Source organism: Acanthisitta chloris, unplaced genomic scaffold (genome assembly GCF_000695815.1).
Source record: "Acanthisitta chloris isolate BGI_N310 unplaced genomic scaffold, ASM69581v1 scaffold17866, whole genome shotgun sequence".
Classification (NCBI taxonomy): Eukaryota; Metazoa; Chordata; class Aves; order Passeriformes; family Acanthisittidae; genus Acanthisitta; species Acanthisitta chloris.
Window position 1 is genome coordinate 14,607 of NW_008676674.1, and position 5,498 is coordinate 20,104.

Below are 5,498 nucleotides of genomic sequence, written 5' to 3' on the forward strand. Positions count from 1 at the left end.
AAGGCATGGTCATAATGTGTAATTTTACATACACTGGATCACAGAATGGTTTGGGTTGGAAGGAATTGTCTAGTTCCAACCTTCCCCTGCTGTGGGCAGGGACACCTTCCGCCATTCCAGGGATGGGGCATCCACAGCTTCTCTGGGCAACCTGTTCCAGTACCTCACTGCCCTCACAGTAAATAATTTCTTCCTAATATCTTATCTAAATCTCTCTTCCTTTAGTTTAAAGCTATACAGTTTCACCTGATTTTTTTTGATGATGCTGCTGTCAGGATCGAGCAGCTAACAGGTGTCTCCTGACCCTCACATTGCTCTGGAAATGTACATAGTAATTAGAAATTTGAGTAGCTTTTAGGCAAAAGTTAGAAAACTAATTTAAAAATTAAACCAGCAGATGAATGAGGAAGAGCAGCCAAGGTTAGGAGATTCAGTTGGACTTTGTTGGAAAAAGCAGGTGATGTGTGGAGTGTCCACATGTGGAAGAATGTTCTGGGGGGAAGTGCATAATATATGGGTCTTTGGTATTCCACATCTTATTCACCTGACTTTCAAACATTAGTTACCCTTCCTACAAAATGTATGTTTTTAAATTGTCCAGTAGTCTGAAGTTTTTGGAGGAGAATACAACCATGAATTGCATAGTGTCAGGACATCTGGAGTATAGTGTTTACCAATAGGCAAAGAAAGTGCTTCCATCGATAATTATCACTCCATACCTGGGCTTGTTGTTTGGATTTTTTTGTTTTTGTTTTTTTTTTTTTTGTTTGGATTTTTTTGGTTTTTTTTGTTTTTTTTTGGTTTGTGGTTTTTTTGTTTGTTTGTTTTTGTTTGGTTTTGTTTTGGGGTTTTTAGTTAGTTGGTTTTTTTTAATGGGTAAGAGGGGCTTGAAAAAAATTCTTAAAAGAATTCCTCCTGAGCTTTAGTTAGCACTGCCAGAGCTGCAGTAAGTGTTTGATTAATGACTTTTCTTCTCTTGCTGCTTTTGGGCAGGCATGAAGCATCACTACCTACTTGTGAAACAAATTCTTTCAATAAAAACTCAAGCTTTCAGTCTAAATCATCTGTAAGTCATACAAGGTAAATCTCTTAAGGTATATCTACAGCAGACTGTTAGGTATAAGCAAGGTATTCAGGCAGAGGGTTTGCATTTAAATGAGAAGGGGTATATAGTTGTGTGTTTGGAGTGTTTCATTGATTTCTGTAATTATTTTTAAAATGACACAGTGAATCATCTTGAAATTTTAAAATAAGAATCTGAGTTACAGATTCACCAGTGTAGAAATTAATTTGGAGCCAATCTGGTTTTTTCACATTTTTTGTTTGTTCACATTCTTTTCCACCCATATAGTGAGTAGGGAGAGTGAAAAGAGGGTGAGGATCATGCTGTATTTGGTAAAGGTGGCTAGAAATGGACCTGCTGAAGTTATATCTTCAAATATGCTGAAGTTTTCTGTGCTTATTGGGAAATTTCCGTATTTATTATGAAAAAGAGGAGAAGGTAAATCATCTTTGGGGCTCATTCTGTCCAAACCATGGAGATATTTATTATGAAAAAGAGGAGAAGGTTCATGAATGGGGCTCATTCTGTCCAAACCATGGAGACTTAGATGGATCCATATGGATTGTCCTGGGCCCTGGTTCAGTAGGAATGACCCAAGGGTACAAGGCAGAGTCTAGGATGTGGAATCTGAAGATGCTAAATCCTCACTTGGTGAGGGGAAAATTCTGTTTGTGGGTGAAATCAAAACTGCCATTTTCTATATTAGTATTCAAGTGGCTAATCCATTGGCTGACATCTCTGTGAGATGGAAACTTACAATCACATAACTTTCCAGTGGTTAATGTGGTCTGGTATTATACTGTCTCTCTGTCAATCTTTCCTGCTTTCTCTGTTTTCTCCTGTGTTGATCCAAAGCGTCTGTGCTGAAAAAGTGCTGCCAGAAAATCCTTCAGGAAGTCTGCCAATACTTGGACCTGCTCCTCTTCCAGTTCTTTCTCCTTTCAAGCAGAGATCAGAAATTAAAAGTATAGCTGCTGCTACTGTGTCTGCTGCCATTGCTGTCCAAGCCAGGTAGACATCAGCTTCAAAAGGAATATTTTATAGCTTGGCTTAAGAAAGTTCAAGCTCACACAAGAATAACTGGTCCCTGACAGGGTTGTGAAATCAGCTATTTCACAATGGTGTGGTGGGCAAGTCATTAGAATATGTCCAAGATTCCCATTCCCCACATTTAGGTTAGCTCCAGACCACTGGTCTGAGCCTTGGCGAGTGCTTGTACCTTCTGTTCCTCGTGATACCTGTTTTACAGTTCAGTTAGTAAACTAATTGTAAATAACATTTGTGTTACATGGGTGACAAAGAATAATCTGTATCTTTGAGGAACTTTTTGATGCTTGAAAACAATAACTTTCTGAGTTCAATCTGAATCTTTAGTGTGTTGCTTTTTACAAAGGTTTGCTTAGACCAAAACTTTTGGCAAGTTTTTCAATTGTCTGTTTATATCAGTAAAATATTTTTGAGTATGCAATAATATAAATATTTATGCACTTCTAAATTACATAGATGTTCTAATATACTAATAAATTATGTACGTTACAAAGCATCCAAACTCCCAGAAAATAAAAAAAAAACACGATGAGAAAAAGCTGAAATACATACAATTTTCCAAATATTTCTTATTTTACTATTTTAATAGTAAAAATTACAAAAAAACATTTCTCACACCCCAGTGGGTTGTCTTGTGCACCTCCCTTTTGTGGACTGCTTATTTAAATATAATTCCTACATCAGCTATCCTGGGTTCAGTTTCTCCATATAGGCTTTTCAGAATGTTTTTGGGGTTTTCAGTGGTCCCAGCCAACTTGAACTTTGTGTGGTCACCTAGTTTGTTTATGGGGTCTTTTCAAATGCTTGCTAGACTCTCTGAACCTAGTGTCTGCCCCTCGCTCTTGGATGCCCTGCTCATCATGCCTGTCACTGAGCCTCCTGCGCCGGCCGTCGGGACCACGACTGCTCTGGAGTTGCCAAAGTGCAAGAGGTATTGTTGTCTGAGTGTGGTACGTGGCTGGCACTTAAGACTTGCAAGGGACTGGCTTCTCCTTCAAAGCATGTTTCTGTTGTCTGCACACTTGAAGCAGTCTGCCTGTTCTGCTCACCAATCCCAAATCCTACTGGTTTCACCTCTGTGCAGAACTAATCTGCACCCTGGTCCTGCTGCTGGTGTTTGTGTGTATCCACTAGACTAATGGAAGGTTTCCTCACTGGCATCAAGTTTCATGAACGTCCAAGGGAGGCACCCTTACTCTAGCCAGCTGGAGAAGAAACAAGGTACTCTGGCTTGAAACCTCTATCCGGGTGAATTATTTGCAAGCAAGCAGCATGTTAGGCTGCAAGGGTGCTCCAGGAACAAAGAGTGGCTGTTTTTCAAAGCTCCCTTTTAATGTATAAAATCAAATAACTGATATGCAGTCCAGCAAATAACCATTTTAAAAATTATTTGCTGTCTAGGCCCTTTGTTCCAGCCCTGATTCTGTTCAGTGCACAGGACTGTTTGTTCTCGTTTCCTGACCGCAGCTATGTTAATGCTTGCTTCAGTGGAAAACTGCTTTTTATGACTTCAGCCTGTTCAGTTATTTTACAGGGCAGTATGTATTTGAAGTTGTGCTAAGGAAGAAGTAATTTGTGGATTTTCATGTATTTATTTGCATTTTCACAAGACTTAATCCCTTCTAGGGATAAGGCCGAATTGTAAGTAGTGCTGAGATCCACTGGATGTAGAAACTTCTGTTGAATCACAAGTATTTGTTCTTTCACTCCTGTTTCATGGCTTCCAAGGTGACCTCAGTCACTAGAAAAGGCTAAAGTAGCTGTAACCTTGGGGAGGGGAAATAGTAGCTTATTAGACACAAACAAGTTGTATCAAAATTTCTAGCATTGCGGCATAGCCGCTTTAAAAAGAGAAAAAGGAAGATTAACAGAATCATAGTGATATAACAAAACTTTAAATACTAATTTTATATTTGCCACTGAGTGGTACTTACTAGAATTTTTTTTTATATACTCATTCAAAGAGAATACCTCTCCAGGAGTTCTGATACCTGTCTGTTCACTATAGGTGAAGCCCAGGCTGAGCTGCCAGCAAGACTTAATTCTTTAGCTGTCTCGTTTGTTTGGTGATCCTTTAGTAGAGCAAATAATGGTGGTGAAAATGAATTCCCTTACTTCCTTTTTTTTTCCCCTTCAATCACTACTGTGCATTGTTTATGGCACAAGCTGCAAGTGAAGGTAGATCATTACACGAGTGGAAACTTTCCCCCTCCTGAGTCTGAAAGATTTATTTTTGGAGATACACTCACACTTGTGCGAGAGAGCTGAGATTCCCAAAGTGTCTTCTTTCGGTTGCTGTGCCGTACGAGTACGTGGGACTGTCTGTTGGGAAAGACAGGAAACAATGGAGAAGATTATGCCATAACTAAAGTCCATTTTTGAGGGTGTTTTAGTCTGTTTTGCTCTTCCAACCAGTAGAGCTGGAGAGAGATGTGCTGGGTAGCCAGTTAAAGTCCATTTTTGGGGGTGTTTTAGCCTGTTTTGCTCTTCCAACCAGTAGGGCTGGAGAGAGATGTGCTGGGTAGCCAGAAGATACTTGGGAGTACAGAGACCATATAGGCCTGCCCAAAAGACCATATCAGTATTGGATATGTCAAGATCTATGTTGAATGGCTTGAAATAAACATCTCCATTACTAGGGAGTTTTAAAGATCATTTTTAGACTTGTGAAAAATGCATTTTCTCTTAAGCCATTGCCACAGCCAGGTTATCCTGGTTCAGGTTGCTGCCTGTAGGCTGTGGCATAATGTAATAAAGGAAGTAAATGATTTTCAGGCTGTTAGGGACATCCCTAATAGGATATGAATGAAAATTTGGGAAATTTGATGTAGCAGTACAGTTAATCTGAGAATGTTATGCATAAACTGTATTTTTCGAGGATTTTTCCTAAAATAGCTAGTGTTGATCTGAAGATATTGTACAGTAAGTGAGGGTAATGATTTCTGGTTTCCATATTATAATCCACAGTCCCAAGCTGCCAGTGCTGGTAAGGCAGAAGGGGTTATCAGTAGATGGAGCCACAGAAATGAAGCTTTGTGCTGTCTTGTCCTAGTGAATAAAGGAGCACAGCTTTTGTATGGCTTGAGAAGCATGTTGGAAAAGGATAGCAAAAAAGATAAATTATGTTTATAACTTACTGTCAATAATTACATATTCTCATTGAATTTCAACAAAGATCAAGCAAAACTAATCAGTTCCGTCAGAAAAAAAAAATCAATTTGAGAGAAATGTACCTGATAAGTGTGAGAAACATCAGAAAAAAATAATAAATTTGAAAGAAATGTACCTGATAAGTGTGAGAAACTAGGTATTAAAATATCTTTGCATTACTGTCCATCTAATGACATATTGTAATGTGTACAGAAATGTAATGCTGAAAAGTTATTTT